A 19,668-nucleotide genomic window follows, 5' to 3' on the forward strand; every position below is an offset into this window, starting at 1 on the left:
TATATTTATAGCAGCTTTAATCGTAATAGTCAAAACCTTTAAAAAGACCAGGTGTCTTTCAAGAGATGAACAGCTAAACATGCAATGGAATAGTACTCTGCAATAAAAAGTGTGAACTATTAACACAAGCAACCGCTTGGATGAATCTCTAGGACATTATATGAGTGAAAAAAGGCGATCTTAAAAAGTTACATATCATTTACAAATGATATCATTTTTAAAGTGTCAAAATTGAGACAGAGAACAGATTACTTCTTACCAGAGTGTAGGGATTGGGGTAGGGTGGAAGATAGCACCTGAGGGAGGTGGGTGTGCCTATAAAAGGTCTCACGAGGGATCCTGTGGTGACTGAAATGCTCTGTATCTTGACTGTGATGGTAGATTCATAACCTAAGTACAAGTGATAAAATTATATAGAACTAAGGATACAAACATATACACCCAAAAATTAATACAAGTAAAATTGTCAAAATCTTAATAATATTGGTGAATTTTATCAATGTCAGTATCCTGGTTGTGATATACTCTAGTTTTTCCAAATGTTACCATTGGTGGAAACTGGGTAAAGTATTCTTGGTATCTCTCTACTAGTTCTTTTATTTATTTTTATTTTTTATTAAAGTTTATTGGGGTGACAATTGTTAGTAAAGTTACAGAGATTTCAGGTGTGCAATTCTGTAATACATCATCTATATCTCACATTATGTGTTTACCCCCCAGAGTCAGCTCTCCTTCCATCACCATATATTTGACCCCATTTACCCTCTTCTAGAACCCCCCTTTCCCCTTCCCCTCTGATAACCACTAAACTATCATCTATGTCTATGAGTTTTTGTTTCTTCATTTGTTTGTCTTATTTTTTTGTTGTTTTCAGGTTTACATACCACATATCCGTGAAATCATATGGTTCTCTACTTTTTCTGTCTGACTTATTTTGTTAGCATTATAATCTCAAGATCCATCCATGTTGTTACAAATTGTCCTATTTCATTTTTTCTTATGGCAGTACTCCATTGTGTATATATACCACAACTTCTTTATCCATTCATCTATTGAAGGACACTTTGGTTGTTTCCATGTCTTGGCCACTGTAAATAAAGCTGCAACGAACATTGGAGCACACACATCTTTATGGATAAATGTTTTCAGATTTTTTGGGTAGATACCCAGGAGAGGGATTGCTGGTCATATGGTAATTCTATTCATAATGTTTTGAGGAATCTCCATACTGCTTTCCACAGTGGCTGTACCAATCTGCATTCTCATGAACAGAGTATGAGGGTTCCTTTTTCTCCACAGCCTCTCCAACACTTGTTACTATTTGTCTTGTTGATTATAGCCATTCTAACTGGGGTGAGGTGATATCTCATTGTGGTTTTTATTTGCATTTCTCTGGTGATTAGTGATGTTGAGCATTTCTTCACATGTCTAGACATTTTAAAAAGAAATTGAGGACGACACAATGAAATAGAAAGATATTCCATGTACATGGATTGGAAGAATCAACATAGTTAAAATGGCCATATTACCCAAAGCAATATACAGATTTAATGCAATCCCCATCAAAATCCAAACGGCATTTTTTAAAGAAACAGAACAAAAAAAAGCATCAGATTTGTATAGAACCACAAAAGAACCTGAATAGCTAAAGCAATCCTAAGAAAAAGAACAATGCTGGAGGCTTCACACTCCCTGACTTCAGCTTGTACCACAGGGCAACAATCATCAAAACAGTATGATATTGGCAGAAAAACAGACACACAGAACAATGGAATAGAATTTAGAACCCAGAAATAAACCCACATAAATATGGACAGATAATTTTTGACAAAGAAGCATAAAACATACAATGGAGAAAAGACATCCTCTTCAATAAATGGTACTAGGAGAATTGGAAAGCCATGTGCAAAAGAATGAAACTAGACTGCTATCTGTCACCATGTACCAAAATTAACTTAAAATTGGATCGAAGACCTAAACATAAGACCTGAAACAATAAACTGCATAGAAAAAAACATAGGTACTAAACTATGAACCTTGGGTTCAAAGATCATTTTATGAATTTTACTCCAAAAGCAAGGAAAGTAAAAGCTAAAATAAAACAATGAGATGATATCAAACTAAAAGGCTTTTGCACAGCAAAAGAAACCATCGACAAAATAAAGAGGCAACCAACTGAATGGGAGACGATTTTTGCAAACAATGTGTCTGATAAGGGGCTAATATCCAAAATATATAAGGAACTCATACAACTCAACAACAAAAAATATAACAATCCAATTAAAAAATGGACAGAGGACCTGAAGAGATTCTCCAAAGAGGACATACAATGGCCAACAGACATGAAAAAATGCTCTCTATTATTTCTTAAAACTGCATGTGATTCTACAATTATCTCAAAAACATTTTCAATTAAAAAAACATTAAGCTTAGTTTAAATTTAAGGTCCAATGAAAATCCTAATATTCATGAATGATAACCCAAAACAATAGAACAATTTATATTTCCAATATAGTATGTACTAAACTCATCATAAATTTACTCTATGTTTGTGATTTAAATTTTATTTTTTTCTTGAATAATATGTTTTATTGTGGTAAAATATATAAAACACAATGACCATTTCAACAATTCTTAAGTATGCAGTTCTTTGGCATTAAGTACATTCACAATGTTGTACAACCATTACCACTATTTATTTCCAGAATGTTTTCATCATCCCAAACAGAAATTCTATACCTATTAAGTCATAACTTCATATTTGTCCTTCTTCTCCACCCTGGTAACCACTATTTTACTTCTGTTTCTATGAATTTGTCTATTTTAGATACCTCATATAAGTGGAAACATAAACTATTTCTCTGGCTTCTTTCATTTATCATAACGTCGTCTAGGTTAGTCCATGTTATAGCATGTATCAGAATTTCATAAAGCTGTATAAGCACATTTAATTTATTCATTCATCAAAAGGTTGCTTCCACCTTTTGGTTATTGTGAATATGCTGCTGTAAACATGGGTGTACAAATATCTGTTTAAGTCTCTGCTTTCAATACTTTTGGGTATATACCAGAGATGGAATTGGTGTATCACATGGTAATTCTATATTTAACTTTTTGAGGAACTTCCATACTGCTTTCCATAGTGAGTGCACAATTTATATTCTCACCAGCAATGCACGAGAGTTCCAATTTCTCCACCTCCTCACCAACACACACACACACACACACACACACACACACACACACACACACACCAGCCAACTCAAGGGTGTGAAGTGGGACCTCACTGTGGTTTTGATTTGCATTTCCCTAATGTGGACAATAATTTTTAAGACACATTCATTTAAGCGTGAAAAGAGCACAACCTGTTCCACCCTTGTGATCAGAAAAATAAATTACTTTGAATCTTACCCTGTAAATGTCCATATGTTACCTATACTCAAGGAAGATAACCTCAAAATATATACAGCAAATTACAAGCATCTATTGTTGTTGCAGTTATCATTAATGTGTACTGTTTTTGTGAATAGTTTAAAAAAATATTCCAGTTCCCTCAATGATCTGATCTCAGCATTCAATGGAAGATTTCATGTTTCCCTATAGAATTAACTAAAGCTCAGTTTGCTGAACTCCCAGGTGTATTTTTATTTTAAAATGTTGTTAGTCAAAATAAATACATCCTTAACGTTTTACTTGTATGAATGATGCAATACTTGGATGGGCAGAGCACTGAGTCTAGTTCTAGACCTTGTTCTTCCTCTATAGTTGTGTCATTGTAAACCAGTCACATAATCCTTTAAAAGACTCTGTTGTCATGGGTGAGGAGAACAGGGGCTCAGGTATCAGAGCCGGGGACAAGTCTTTGCTCCATCACTCACAGTCAAACTCTTAGTGTATCAGGTCCTTGTCTGTAAGATGTGAAAAATAATCCACTCACTGCACCTTACATCTCCTCTTTCAGAATCTAATAAAGTACCTCAGAAGACAAAGGTGAAGACCGACTGTCAGGGACTGTTGCAGAGGTTTGGCTGTGAGGGGATGATGGCTTTGAGTAGGCTGGTGGGCGGGCAGGTGGGAAGAACTGGAAAGGTTCTATATATGTTTTTAAGGCAAAGCCAATAGGATTTGCTGTTTGATTGAATGTTGGGCATGAAAGAGATGAGTTGAAAAAGACTCCAAGGTTTGGGGCCTTTGAATTGGGAATAATGGAGATCTGTTTACTTTGATGAAGAAGACTGAGGTTGAAAAAGTTTTGGGTGTTAGGGAAGCTCAAGTATTAGGTTTGGACATGTTAAGTTAAAATGTCTACTAGACATGAACATAAGCATGGTGAATACGAGGTCTGATTTGTGTTTTATAAAAATTATTGGAGAAGAGTGAGACTGGACATAGGGTCTAGATGGAAGCTCCTTGTATAGTCTCAGCAAGAATGAGTCAGGGCATAAAGTAATGCAGTGGCACGAAAAATGAAGATGGGATGTAAAGGAGTTGAAAACAGAACAGATGATCAGTTGGAGATGAGATAAAAAAGATAGGGAGGGCTCATGGATGCCCCCATCCCCCCAGAATGCCTGGCATGAGACATTAGGTAACAGTTGAACAGAGTATGGGAAAAGGAACAAATCTCAGAGGGGAAAGATCAGTTAAGCTATATAGCAATAACTAATCGAAGTCATTTAGATACAAATTTAAATAAAGTACAGGCCTAATCATTGAGAAGCTCACTGAGAAACAGACAATAAAGTGATGACAGTCAGAAGAGTTCTGAATGTGCGAAAACTGAGTCTGTATGAGTGATATGGGGATCACATCTATGAGATAGCTAGGTTTGAAATGCCTGTGGAATAAGATATGAATCCAGTTGCTTGCTCCTGTTTTTTTAAAATTTGCAAGTATTATTCTGCAATGTTACATATCTCATTTCTTCAAGCCACCTAAAAGCATTTACAGAGTTAAATAAGAATAACATTACTTACTGCCATCCCAAATATTCTCCACAAAAAAGAGTAACTCAAAGTATTTTGCAAATCATGAAATAGAATACTAGTATTCATTCAGGTTTTACATTTGTTCACTTTTGGTGGGGGTGGGGGTGGGTGGAAGGGGGAGATGAGGACACAGATTGAGAAAAATTAGTGCATGCTTCTGTTCTTATTCCTTCACTGAGCTGTTTCTAAATACACCACAATTTTAAGACAAATATGCATACGACTATATATATTATATCATCATGAATTGGATGTGGGAATTATTCATGTTTTGAAGTCCTCTATTCTTCAGTTATCATTTTCTATCTAGAATGAAAAGCAAAAAAACGTACCTTTTATTCAGGAATACAATACTATACTTACATTTAAATATATATATATTAGTCTGAGAAGACCTATACAAATAATTCCTTGAAATTAATGTTAAATTGTGTTCTCTGCAACCCATACTCATGCAGACTTTTTAATTGTTAAATACAGAAAGCATTTTGAGGAAGGGAATTATTTGAAATAAAAAAATCCACTTAGCAGTTGAGAATAAATGCTTTCAGGAAATCATTCGGTTATTTGCTAAAGTAATTTTTGTTGTGGAAAGGTCAAACCCACTCATAAACCTAGCTTCTAAGTTCTTTAATGTTTAAGACCAAAAATGTCATAGAAAAAAACAATCACAAAACATGGTCATTATATGCTTCTAAGTAATAAAAGCTTGATTCCCCAGCACTAAGCCAACTTACTTATATCCCTTTTACAAACCAACTTATGAATTTATATTTGGAAAAAATACAAATTCAGATCTTGTCCTCTTTAAATACACTAGTGACTAAGCAACCAGGGTACAGAAGCTCTTAGACCTTGTTTTTCAAAGGTTATTTCTCTTGGCGCTTGAGATAAAGAAGTTCAAGAAATGGGGAAATCATTGTGATAATGTCACAATTAATGTCATCATATTATAGAGGTAAGGACAGTTCATTATAAAGTTGATCCGATGGTAGAGAACCTTTACCAAAGACACAAACTTCTTAAAAGCAGAGAACTGCATTTGCAGAGAATGAATCCCAAATAGCAGTTATTATTTTAATTATGACAGTTGTCAATGAAGTTGACAGGATGTGGTCACCTCCAATTTGAAATAATTTCTCTGTTCAGGATAAATGCATCAATGCCAAAGTTTGTCCCTTTTTATTTCTCTGAGTCTCATGACTTGAGAATCACACGTCTTGTACACAGGCAAGTTTCTAAATATATCACCATTTAGTCTTGCATGTGCATGTATATATATGTCTCCTACACATAACCCTTGAATTCTTAATCAGTTTTCTAAGTAGAGAAATAGTTGGATTCCTTTCTATCTAGTTTTAGTTCTTTCAAAGCTGATCAACATTATTGAGCCTAACCATGGAATTAAGATAAAATAGCATGATTCAACATAGAAAAATGTCAATTGCTAAACATAAGGGTGCTGAAATAACCAATCCTAGTCTGGCAAACACTCCAGGCATCCCCCATAGCAACAGAGCGGATGGCATAGCAACAGTAGCTGCTTTGCCACAGAAAAATTAGAAGAAATATTCTTGGAAAAAAGTGTAATCCATGTTAAAGTCAAATATGACGTTTTCTTTAACAAAAAAAACCTGTGAATGTATGTGTTACTGTGTTTCCCCGAAAATAAGACCTAGCCGGACCATGGGCTCTAATGCGTCTTTTGGAGCAAAAATTAATATAAGACATGGTCTTATTTTATTATAAGACCGGGTTTTGTATAATATAAGACCCGGTCTTATATTAATTTTTGCTCCAAAAGACGCATTAGAGCCGATGGTCTGGCTAGGTCTTATTTTCGGGGAAACACGATAAATACTATTCCTTAACAGCTGTAAATTCTCCAGTGCAGTGTGAAAGCCACTTTGATAACTCTCAAGGCAAAGTGCTTTGAAGCTGAAACTTACTAGGTTATTCTCAGCCAAACTGTTATGTTCCTTGAAAAGTTAGAGAACAATATTTTCTTTATTTTGCTAAAATAAACAGTTTTCCATTATTTTTTAAAAGAATCATTAGAAAAAAATTTTACTGAAGATACAAACTTACTTCATCAGCGCTTGAAGACTATTAGGTTATAACATGAAATATATTGATTAAAATAAATATTCTAAAATTTCATTAAAGTTAAAATCTGCAGGATTAGATCTGTCAGGCTATGAGCTGAGCATTTGCTCATAATTTGGGCATATTTCACATAAGAATTTTTTTTTTAAAAGATCTTATTGGGAAAGGGTAACAGGACTTTATTGGGAAACACTGTGTATTTCCAGGACTTTTTATTGGGGAACAGTAGTGTGTTTTTCCCAGGACTCATCAGCTCTACCCAAGTCAAGTAATTGTCCTTTCAATCTTAGTTGTGGAGGGCACAGCTCAGCTCCAGGTCCAGTCGCTGTTGTTAGTTGCAAGGGGTGCAGCCTACTTATCCCTTGCGGGAGTCGAACTGGCAACCTTGTGGTTGAGAGCCCACTCTCCAACCAACTGAGCCACCCAGCAGCTCAGCGGCAGCTCATAGACTTCATTCTAGTTGCGGAGGGTGCAGCTCACTGGCCCATGTGGGAATCGAACTGGCAGCCCTGTTGCCCAGAGCTCACGTTCTAACCAACTGAGCCACCCATCTGCCTTCACATAAAAATTTGATCACTGGACATTCCCAGATGTAAGAGAGTCTGAGGTAGGAGTTCCTGTTGTCAATCAAAGGCCACTGCAGCCATCCATAATAGGATCTAGATCTTGGAACGAATAAATCCCATGAACACCAGCTCTTCCTTTAGTTTTGGTGAAGATGTTCTGAGGGATCTAGGAAACCTGAGGGTGGGGCACAACATCTGGAAGAGCCAAGAGTAGACTGGCCTGATACTCAGACGTAGCATCACATTAGCATGGGCTCTGATGATGCTCCCAGGCAGTAATGCTCACTGTTTGATCAAACATATACAGATAGTTTTGGCTTAAGTTAAAATTCCTAGATCATTTCCTTTTACCATTAAAATAGTCTTGACTATTTTTGTGATTGTTGGTCTTGTTGACTTTATTGCATACCAGATACTGTCACAATCACTACAGAAGTGTTATCATTCTATGACAGAGGAAATGGAGGTATGGGGTAATTTATTCAAAATCACATGGCTGGTATAACTGGCACTTCAGACCAGACTGACATGTAGGCCCAAGTTCTCACCTCTAGAAGCCTCACCGTATCCTATGTGGCTCCATTTGCTTCATGATTTTATCTATAATAGAATCAAAATTAATGCAAGTTCTATCTCACCTCCATTTCGTACATGAATCTTAGACTGAAAACTTTAGGCATTTAAAATTCTTTTCCCAGTAGCTGCACAAAACACATATCTGACTATTAATTTCATTTTTTCCTCCTGAAAATTCTTTCATTTCCATTCCAATGCCACCACCCTATTTAAAACTCTTATTTTATTCATTAAGCAAACACTTACTGATTGCCTTATATTTTTAAAACATAGCACTCTGAACCAAAAAAGGAAAAAAAAATGCAAAATGTCTTTTTTGCCCTTAATACCTCTAAAATTTTATTGGTGATGGTGGTCAGATACTATGTTAAGTCATCTTTTACACACTTACCTTGTTAATCTTTATAGTAATCCTGTAAATAATGTAATATTCCATTTATTTTATACATGGGAAAACTGAGGCTCAAATGGCATAGTAGAATAATTTTTGTTGTGGAAATGTGAAACCCACTCATAAACCTAGCTTCCAGGTTCTTTAATGTTTAAGACCAAAAATGCCATAGAAAAAAATAATCACAAAATATGGTCATCATATGCTTCTAAGTAATAAAAAGCCAAGATTACACACCACCTATGATAGGAGTAAATACAGAATTTAGAACTCATCTGAAAACACAGTTCATACTCTCTAAACCAATATATTGTTTTCCAATTAACTGTCCAAATGGAAATGGCTATGTGAATGATACCAAAAAATATAGTGTTCAGAAGAGAAATACTTCCAGATGGATTATTATCAGGAAATTTGCATGGAGGGAGTATCATTAAAGGATGGGTAGGGTTTAGGTAGGTGGGGCCTGAGGAGGACATGCCTGTGAGGGGAAAGGCTGGTGGCCATGCAGGAAGTGGTAAGAGCTGTGTGACTAGCACACAGCCTTCTATGGTGAGGTTGTAACTGATAAACCTGGAAGAGAAAGACAAGATATTGGTGCGATTTCTAATTCTGCCACACACAGCTGAGCTCCCTTGGAGAAGGCACTTAATCTCTTCGGTCTTCAGTTTCCATATCTGTAAGTTGGGCATAATAACACTTACAAGGTTAAGGTTGGACGTGATGGAGAGTCAATTACATAGCCTTGACATAGTAATTCTTACAAATAAGGCTTTCATTCTTAGCTAAGGTATTTGTATTTCACTGAGTAGGCAATGGGAATCTGAAAAATGAAGCAACACAGAGAGGGAGACTTGCTCTCCCTCTCTGAACAATCATGTGTATATCAAAGATTAATCTCCCTTTAACACAACTAATATTTCCTATAACACAACTCTCTCCTGTTGTAGTTCTCATTGCATTCAGGGTAAAGCTGAAATGCCTTTGTTTGGAATTTAAGGTTCTGTTCAAGCCTCATCACTCCAGACACCAGTTTTGGCGTCAGCTATACTCATTTATTCAGAGTCCACCCCAAAGTAGGGTGACCAACTCATCCCAGTTTGCCTGGGATTTCATACTTTTAGCACTGAAAGTTTTGCTTCTGTGAAATCCCTTTATCCTAAGGAAACTGGGAGAGTTGGTCACCCTACCTCAGAGGCATTACAGTTTCCCAAATTTCCATATATTTGACTTCTTCCCCTATGTTGCTCTGTCAGGAAGTGCACAACTTCCAACTTTTAATCCAACACAATAACATGAATTATCTGGATCATCTGGTGTTAATTGGAGCAGATGGCACCTATAGGAGAATTATGCTTGGGTTCAATAGATTGAGATCAAATGTTGAAATTTTTTTTAAAACTATGTACTTGGAAATAAAATTTAAATACAAAAAAAGTTGCAAGAATAAGAAAAGTACAAAACATACTCACATACCTTTTACCCAGATCCAATAGATAAAATATCAATATTAATACATTTTATCTGTTTTATCATTTATGTTCTCTCTCTCGCTCTCTCTCCCCATCACATATAATATTTTTTTTAGACAGTAAAGGTTTAAGAAATTTTTAGCATAGTTAGATATGTTCAGAGGCAAGAGAAATCACTTCTAACCAGGAAGAAATAATGGAGGAACTAGCCTGAAACAAAGAACTACTGGGAAGTTAAATGTTCCAAGTTCTGCTTTAGGAAGACACTCGCAAGAGTGTCTAGTATGGTCTGGAAAGAAGAAAAGTCTCGAGACACAGACTAGTCAGTCAGATGCTTAGCAGTTCCATCACCAAAAGCCTCTGTTGAAGGACAGGGGTTGTGTTTGAGTAAAAATGAAATAATATTCTCTTACTGCCCAAGTTAGATAACAGTGCCTCACATTTTCTTGACTATTTGACCTGACTTAACAAGATGATTTATATCTAAGAGTTTTTACATTTCTTTTTAAAAAAGTAGAGATTCATTTATCACATCCATTTTCTCACCATGGTTATTCATAAATGGAGTGAAAAATTAAGGACCATGGAAAGAATTGGACTCCTGTGTATTTCATGTGATGGACTAGTTTTTTGGCAGAGTTACACAGGATGAGTTAAGGAGTAACTAGAAATAGTCTTCATTCCTAAAACATTGGAATTCTGCTTTTAATTATCATTAAAATGCCACCAGAGATCCATTTAAACAGTTTTTGATAAGAGACAAACTAACAAACTGTATCCAACTGCTACAGGGAGAATTTTTTAATTTCACAGTTGGTTGAAAAATATACTATCACAGTATAAAGGAGGAAATTCAGCAATGGCTACCTGTAATACAAGAATATACATCAGTAAGTGAGAAGAAGCACTAACATCCTGGTCGAAAACACTTTCATATATTCAAAGAAACCTAAAGCTCCTTTATTTGATCTTCTTATAGAACTTCAGGGATCCACTTTGCATTTTCTTTATTACTGCATCTGGATGAAAATCAACCTTTAGTTGATTGTGTTGCTCCCTGGCTAAAATCTCTTTGGATTTTTTCTCTCTTTTTTAAGTGTCTGGCGTTTTGGTATTCTCACTTCTCACATGGGCCTAATTTATGTGCTGTTCTACTAAACAAATGTGTTTACAGCTGATACTTTGGGTAGATAATGTTCTGTTTGCTCCAGGCAAAGACCTTAGGGGAGTTCTTACTGAGCAAGTAGTAACAGTACCTAGAACTATAAAACACAGGCTTTGTTTTCCTCCATTAGAAGAAACACCAGTAGCAAAGTGTGTATCCTCATCTACAGTGCTAAATGCAGCCAATGAAAGGGAATATGATGGAGGGATTTGCAAAGCCTCATGCTTTGCGAATGCATGAGGTTGTGCTGGGGCCTGTTAGTATTGGCTGGGGAGATTGTGCTCATTTCTTCCTAAAGCAGGGGGCTGCAAACACTTTCTGGTAACTTGAAGTTGGCCATGGAGAAAATATACACACCACAAAAACTGGCAAATGCTGCACAATTTTATTCTGAAACCCGGTTATTAAACATTGCCAGCATACCACTGCCCATAAAAGATCTTTGGATTATAGTAATGCCGTGACTCAGCTCCGGCTCCCCACACAAGAACGCAGGATATGGTGAGGCCAAAAAAGAACAACAATGGAGCCATAGATAGGGGAGTCATACCACTATATACTCGATGGCGGCTGGTTGAGACACAAAAGTAAACATCTGCCAGTACCCCAATGAGGTGTCTTCCTGCACCCTAGTCTTGCTAGCAGCCAGGCGAGACACAGGAAGTAGGATCAACACCACCCACAATCCGCCATCCGCTTGCTAACTGCACTTGCTAGCTGCAATCTGCCCTTGCTAGAGTAACCACGGCAGTTATATTAGTGGCTAATGGCTAACTGGTTACATCTGATGGTCAACTAATTACAGTTGATGGCCATCTACTACCCGAGCCAGCACCTTTCCACGTGAGGTTGAGAGCCTGGAAACTGCTCTCTGGGTCTCCGTTCCTACAATTATGATTCTGGTTTTATAAATACTGGACCATGGACAGGTTAAATTGAGTGAAATAAAAACTGTTGAGTTTACTTTGGAGTTGCCTGTCAATAGTTGGTAACACTGAATTCACCTCCAAGAGAACAATCTTAGAAGATTATGGACAAGGAAGAAGGATCTTTTCAGATAAAGATGATCATAGTTGGGCTCTTTAGAAACAGCAATTATAAACAAATCTCTACAACTTCACACACTGGCTAGTGACTGCTGGTTACAGAAACATGAGCTGCCAAAGTAGACGAAAAGAAAACAAGAACAAACAAACAAAAAACCTCTTTAGAAATATTAAAAAGTACATTAAATCAAATTCTTGGCATCCTGATTATTCACGAAAGTTGAATACACAAATCATGCTGGAAGCCATCAGTTCCTTTTGTACATAATGATTTTCTCCAACTGAATTTTTTATAAAATAGACAAGCTTAATTCTAACACCAAATTTAATGACTATTAATTGATTTAATGTGAAAGGCTAATTGAGGAAATAAATATTTAAAAAGAGGAGGGATATATAAGGATATATCAGAGCTATATCAGGGATATATAGGATTCGTAGATGGTATGAGGATAGACAGGTCAAAGAGAAGATTCCCTTATACATTATTTCCACATATATGTGTATTAAATGTAGGCAGTTTAGAGAAATAAAAAATTTCAAGGTAAAAGCCACATTATCAACAGAAGTCTCCAATACCTTTTGCATTATCATTTCACTTTTCTTAGCTTTTCACTGTCTTTCTTTATCTCTATAAATTATTATTCTTTTCAAATTATGTGGCTACTTTAGGGTGGTTCGTGTCCTCTTTCTTTCAGAAAGGTAAGATTCATGGATTTCAACCTTCCTTCTAGAAACCAAGAGGAAGTAAATTTCATGTAGGTTTCTTTGAAAGACAATTGAATAATCTTGACATGGGTTTCATGCAGAATCATTTCTTCAATAATGCTAAGTGTTATTCATATCTATAAATTAATTCTGCCTCTTAGTCTTCTACTAAGATCTGAAAACATTGCTTTTCTTCACATCAGATATGGTCTAAGTAGTCTTTTCATTTTATTTTTCCAGAAAGCTTTCACTGTAAAAAAGAGAGCAGAGGGTATTTTCTCATCTTGTTTCAGACAGTGATGGTACAGAATGTGCATTGATGCCCACACAGAAAAGTTAATAATATTCTACGAGGAGTCTATTTTTAAGCTAATAGAACTAATTTACGCAAATCAAATCTGTACTGCAGAAGGAAGAAAGATCCTCAAATGTTTGAAATAATTCTGGATAAACTTCAAGAGAAAAGTAACCTTTTCTTTTCCCACATTGGATTTCAAATAATTAAATGAATTCAGAGGCTTAGCCACTTCACACAGACTTTTTAATTGCTCATATTTATCACGACTCAAATTTGGTTCTGCACAGTCATTAGGCACTGGAACCAATACTCTGAGGGAACAAAATCCACAACAATCCTAATATTACTAAATGGCAGGATAATTATTTATATTCATTAACATAGAGATGAAGATGATTATGTTGGGAGACCAGATACCTAGGTCTTTACTGGTTAATACTGCATTAAAATATACTGTTTTAAAAGCCAGTATTTCTCCCATTATGCTTTGGCAGACTATAATCTTACTTTACTCAGAGAAGATAGAGCTCTCAGTGTAAACATAGGGTCATTATTCTATATCTATTCAATATATTGGGATTATATATAACTCTCACAAATAGAGCCACTGATTTTGTTCGATGTGGTATTTCTAAGTATCAATAAATATACAGAAGTCAGTTTGCTATCACACGGCTTCTAAGGACCAAATTTTTCTTCTCTTTAAAGTACAAGTAGAGTCTTAAATTTATTTTCCAGAAATAATATTCAATTACTTGGAGTAGAGAAAGTTATTTGAGAACATTTGTTTTCATTTGAAATACATTAATCTTATGTGAAATACATTAAATAAGAAACTTAGAGCTTAAAGGGATATTTTTATTAATTCTCTTAATTTTAGACAGAGGAGGTATCTAGAAATAATCTATTTCATATATACCTTCTTTCCAAAATTTACAAATTTTTCTTTTTTCTTCATGGATGTATACCTGAAATCAATATTTTTTTCCCCTCTAAACAATTGTTTTGTTACATTTAGCACAAGAAAATGTTTGCCATGATGACAGATGAAAAGGACATTTTTCCTAGTTTTACATTTATTTCTACACATTTCATGATCTCATTATGAATCCTGGGATTACTCTATGAGATCTAATAATCCAAGCATATTTCTAAATGTTCTTTCAGTCTAACAATTCATACCAGAGAAGTCTTTACATAAATTTTACTTTAAATAAACTGAATGCTAAATGGTGAAATCACAGATGTACTGTTAATCAGAATTCTGCAATTCCCATGTAGTTCTTACATAAAACTTAATTATAACTGAAAAATATATCTACTCCTTCCATCTTCAATACTCTTACCTTATCTAAGCTACCACTATCTCTTTCATGGGCAACTTTAATAGCCTCCTAGTTCTCCTTCCATTCTCCTTCATTCTGATCTGTTCTCCACACAGTAGCCATAGTGATTTCACTTAAGTGCAATCTGATCGTGTCATATTGTGCTTAACATTTTGTAAAATTCCAAGCACAAAGTTGATGCTTTTCCCTCGCTAGTGTAGTTAACTGTCTCTCTTTCTTTAGGACTCGGCTAACATGGAAATTCCTTAGGGAGGTGTATTCTAAGCTCCACATAGCAGATTCGGTTACCTTTTATAGTCTAATAAGTCATGCTGTGTGTTTCTCCCAGAGGATTTGTCCAAGTGCAATGATACAGTGATCTGTAGAATTACACATTTGCTGTTTATCACTTCCAATGGAAAGTAAGCTTCATGGGTGCACAAAATTTTGTAAGTATCCCCCAAACCTAGCACAGGACCCAGTGCATATTTCCTCAATAAATAACTTTCATGTATTGGTGATACTTGCAAATCATCATCAAGAGAAAGACAAAGCAACACAGTGGAACAACGCAAATAGATGAAGGAGGGGGAAGGGATAATCAAATTTAGAAAACATAATTAAATGGGGAAAGAAACGTCAACAATACATTTAGTTTGGGACATCATTTTTTTTCCCCCTGACCATTAAAACACCTTTATTTATAAAATTTCCTATGTGTGAGGGAGGGGTATTCTATTTCTCACAATCTGTCTCCTATTATCCTGAGAAAAACATTAAGTAAAACCCCAAAACCCTGGTTTGAAATTCTACTCTGTTCTAAAGTGCCTGATGAGTCAACTGACTGGGTATAAGAAAGCAGAGTATTCCTTATATATAATAGTCATGGATTGTACCAGTGTACTTTTCAAAGAAAGAATGGGACTATCAGAAGCATTTTATGTGATAACCACTGCAACTTGTTCTTCCCCTCAAACAGTTTTTAGAAGTGGCATAGGAATAAATTTAAGTAATTTAATCCCTAAAAGCAAAAGCTATCATGGGAACATATTTACCCCATAACCCCAACTAATCTGAACTTTACTCTCTACACTGTTCCTTAAGCCATTCTCTCAGAAGGACACAACTGGAACAAACTTTGTAAAGGTAGAACCTGTTCCTCTTTCCCATTTCTATGATTGTATAACAATGTTATGTATCCCAGAGAGGAAGTAATATTGAAGCCAAGAGGAGGCTACCAAGTGAAAATGTGGAGGAAACCAATTCCAGGCAAACGAACAAGAGAGTATTACCTAAAGTGGGAAAATGGACCCACCTGAGGACTGTGTGGCTGCTGCAGATTGAGAGATGAGGTTAAAGCTGTGGGCAGATCTCAAATCATGGGTTTTATAGGCTTGGGTGGAATTCAGGCTGTGGTTTGGATAAAATGGTGACAGAAGTGGATGGATTTCATGTGAGAAAGGAGGTGAAAATGGTAAACAACTTCTCATTGAAGAAAGGGATTGATAATCCAAATTCCAAGAAAAGACAGTTTAATCGCTTACCATTGAAGGGTGATATAAAACTATATGTTTTAGTAGATTTTTATATCTCCCCTTATGGATTTTCACCATCCATTGCTTTTTTTAAAATTAAAGTTTATTGGGGTGACAATTGTTAGTAAAGTCACATAAATTTCAGGTGTACAAATCTGTATCACATCATCTATAAATCACCACTCAGAGTCAGTTCTCCTTCCATCACCATATATTTGATCCCCTTTCCCCTCATCTACCATTCCCCCCACTCTTACCCTCTGGTAACCACTAAACTATTGTCTGTGTCTATGAGTTTTTGTTTCTCATTTGTTTGTCTTGTCCGTTTGTTGTTTTTGGTTCATATACCACATATCAGTGAAATCATATGGTTCTCTGCTTTTTCTGTCTGACTTATTTGGCTTGGCATTATAATCTCAAGATCCATTCATGTTGTCACAAATGGTCTTATTTCATTTTTTCTTACCACCGAATAGCATTCCATTGTGTGTATATACCACAACTTCTTTATCCATTCATCTATCGAAGGACATTTTGGTTGTTTCCATGTCTTGGCCACCATAAATAAAGCTGCAATGAATATTGGAGCACACTTGTCTTTATGTATAAACGTTTTCAGATTTTTTTGGTAGATACCCAGGAGAGGGATTGCTGGGTCATGTGGTAATTCTACTCGTAATTTTTTGAGGAACCTCCACACTGCCTTCCATAGTGGCTAAACCAGTCTGCATTCCTACCAACAGTGTATGAGGGTTCCTTTTCTACACAGCCTCTCCAACTTTTGTTACTATTTGTCTTGTTGATGACAGCCATTCTGACTGGGGTGAGGTGATAGCTCATTGTGGTTTTTATTTGCATTTCTCTGATGATTAGTGATGTTGAGCATTTTTCATGCTATTTGCCATTTGTATGTCCTCTTTGGAGAAATGTCTCTTCAGGTCCTCTTCCCATTTTTCAATTGGGTTGTTTGTTTTTTTGTTGTTGAGTTGTATAAATTCCTTATACATTTTGGATATTAGCCCCTTATCAGAGGCGCTGTTTGCAAAACTCTTCTCCCATTCAGTTGGTTGCCTCTTTTTGTTGTTGATGGTTTCTTTTGCTGTGCACAAGCTTTTAAGTTTGATATAGTCCCATTCATTTATTTTAGCTTTTACTTCCCTTGCCTTTGGAGTCAAATTCATAAAATGCTCTTTGAACCCAAGGTCCATAAGTTTAGTGCCTATGTTTTCTTCTATGCAATTTATTGTTTCAGGTCTTTTGCTTAAATCTTTGATCCATTTTGAATTAATTTTGGTACATGGTGACAGGCAGCAGTCCAGTTTTATTCTTTTGCACGTGGCTATCCAATTCTCCCAGCACCACTGATTGAAGAGGATGTCTTTTCTCCATTGTATGTTTTTTGCTTCTTTGTCAAAAATTATCTGTCCTTATTTATGTGGTTTTGTTTCTGGGTTTTCAATTCTATTCCATTGGTCTATGTATCTGTTTTTCTGCAGATACCATGCTGTTTTGATTATTGTTGTCCTGTAGTACAAGCTAAAGTCAGGGAATGTGATACCTCCAGCATTGTTCTTTTTTCTTAAGATTGCTTTGGCCATTCGGGGTCTTTTGTGGTTCCAAACAAACCTGATGATTTTGTTGTTGTATTTCTCTAAAAAATGCCATTGGGATTTTAATGGGTATTACATTAAATCTGTGTATTGCTTTGGGTAATATAGCCATTTTAACTATGTTGATTTTTCCAATCCATGGGCACGAATGTCTTTCCATTTCTTGTGTCTTCTTCAACTTCTTTTAAAAATGTCATGTAGTTTTCAGCATATAGGTCTTTCACATCCTTGGTTAAGTTTTTTAGGTATTTTATTATTTTTGCTGCAATTGCAAAAGGAATTTTGTTTTATTTGTTTTTCTGAGATTTCATTGTTAGTATATAGGAATGCAATGGACTTTTGTACGTTGATTTTGTAGCCAGCAACTTTACTGTATTTGTTGGTTGTTTCTAATAGCTTTTTGGTGGAGTCTTTAGGGTTTTCTACATATAGCGTCATGTCATCTGCAGAGAGTGACAGTTGAATTTCTCCATTCCCAATTTGGATGCCTTTTACTTCTTTCCCTTGCCTGATTGCTCTGGCGAGGACTTCCAACACTATGTTGAAAAGAAGAGGTGATAGAGGACAGTCCTGTTGTGTTCCTGAACGTAGAGCAAAGGGCTTCAGTTTTTCACCGTTAATTATGAGATTAGCTGAGTGTTTGTCACATATGGCCTTTATTACGTTAAGGTATTTTCCTTCTATACCCATTTTATTAAGTGTTTTAATCATAAATGGATGTTGTATCTTGTCAAATGCTTTTTGTGCATCGATTGATATAATCGTATGATTTTTGTCCTTTATTTTGTTTATGTGATGTATCACATTTATGGATTTGCGAATGTTGAACCACTCTTGTACCCCTGGGATGAACCCCACTTGGTCGTGATGAATAATCTTTTTAATGCATTGTTGCATTCAATTTGCTAGAATTTTGTTTAGGATTTTTACATCTGTATTCATCAGAGATATTGGTCTGTAGATTTCTTTTTTTGTGTTGTCCTTACCAGGTTTTGGTATCAGGGTAATGTTGGCCTTATAAAATGAGTTAGGGAGTACTGTCTCCTTCAATTTTTGGGAAGATTTTGAGCAGTATTGGCATTAGATCCTCTTTGAAGGTTTGATAGAATTCACTAGTGAAGCCAACTGGTCCCAGACTTTTGTTTTTGTGAAGGTTTTGGATGATTGTTTCAATTCCCTTACTTGTGATCAGTCTGTTTATATTTTCCAGTTCTTCATGGTCAGCCTAGGAAGGCTATATATTTCTAAGAACTTGTCCATTTCTTCTAGGTTACTGAATTTGGTGGCATATAGTCCTTCAAAGTATTCTTGGATGATCCTTTACATTTCTGTGGCATCCGTGATAAGTACCCCTTTTTCATTTCTGATTTTATTAGTGTCTTCTCTTTTTTTATCTTAGTGAGTCTAGCCAAGGGTTTGTCAATTTTATTAATCTTTTCAAGAACCAGCTTTTGTCCCATTTATTTTTTTTATTATCTTTTTGTTCTCTATTTCATTTAGTTCTGCTCTGATTTTTGTTATTTTCTTTCTTTTGCTGAACTTGGGTTTTATTTGTTATTCTTTTTCTAGTTCTTTAAGGTGTAACGTGAGTTTATTTATTTGGGATTTTTCTTGTTTCTTGAGATAGGCCTGTAATGATATAAATTTCCCTCTTAAACCTGCTTTCGCTGCATCCCAAAAATTTTGGTAGGATGTATTTTCATTCTCATTTGTTTCTACGTATCTTTTGATCTCTCCTCTAATTTTTTCTTTGACTTGGTCATTCTTTAAAAGTATGTTGTTTAATCTCCATGTATTTATGGTTTTCCTGCTTTCTTTTTGCAGTTGATATCGAACTTCAAAGCCTTGTGATCAGAGAATATACTTGGAATGATTTCAATCT

The 19,668-nt window shown here is 35.6% G+C and overlaps 1 protein-coding gene across 8 annotated transcripts in view; it reads right to left on the reverse strand.

Annotated features, from left to right (window-relative positions):
- The window catches only part of DLGAP1 (DLG associated protein 1), an 860,924-nt gene that overhangs the window by 577,043 nt on the left and 264,213 nt on the right, over positions 1-19,668 (reverse strand). Inside the window, exon 3 of one of the 8 annotated variants that reach the window (XM_074340266.1) lies at positions 260-390. The exons of the other annotated variants lie outside the window; for them this stretch is intronic. The gene's annotated coding sequence lies outside the window, so the exon portion shown is untranslated. The remainder of the gene's footprint in view (positions 1-259; positions 391-19,668) is intronic. 8 annotated transcript variants of the gene reach the window in all.

Source organism: Rhinolophus sinicus, linkage group LG09 (assembly GCF_036562045.2).
Source record: "Rhinolophus sinicus isolate RSC01 linkage group LG09, ASM3656204v1, whole genome shotgun sequence".
In the NCBI taxonomy this organism is placed as follows: domain Eukaryota; kingdom Metazoa; phylum Chordata; class Mammalia; order Chiroptera; family Rhinolophidae; genus Rhinolophus; species Rhinolophus sinicus.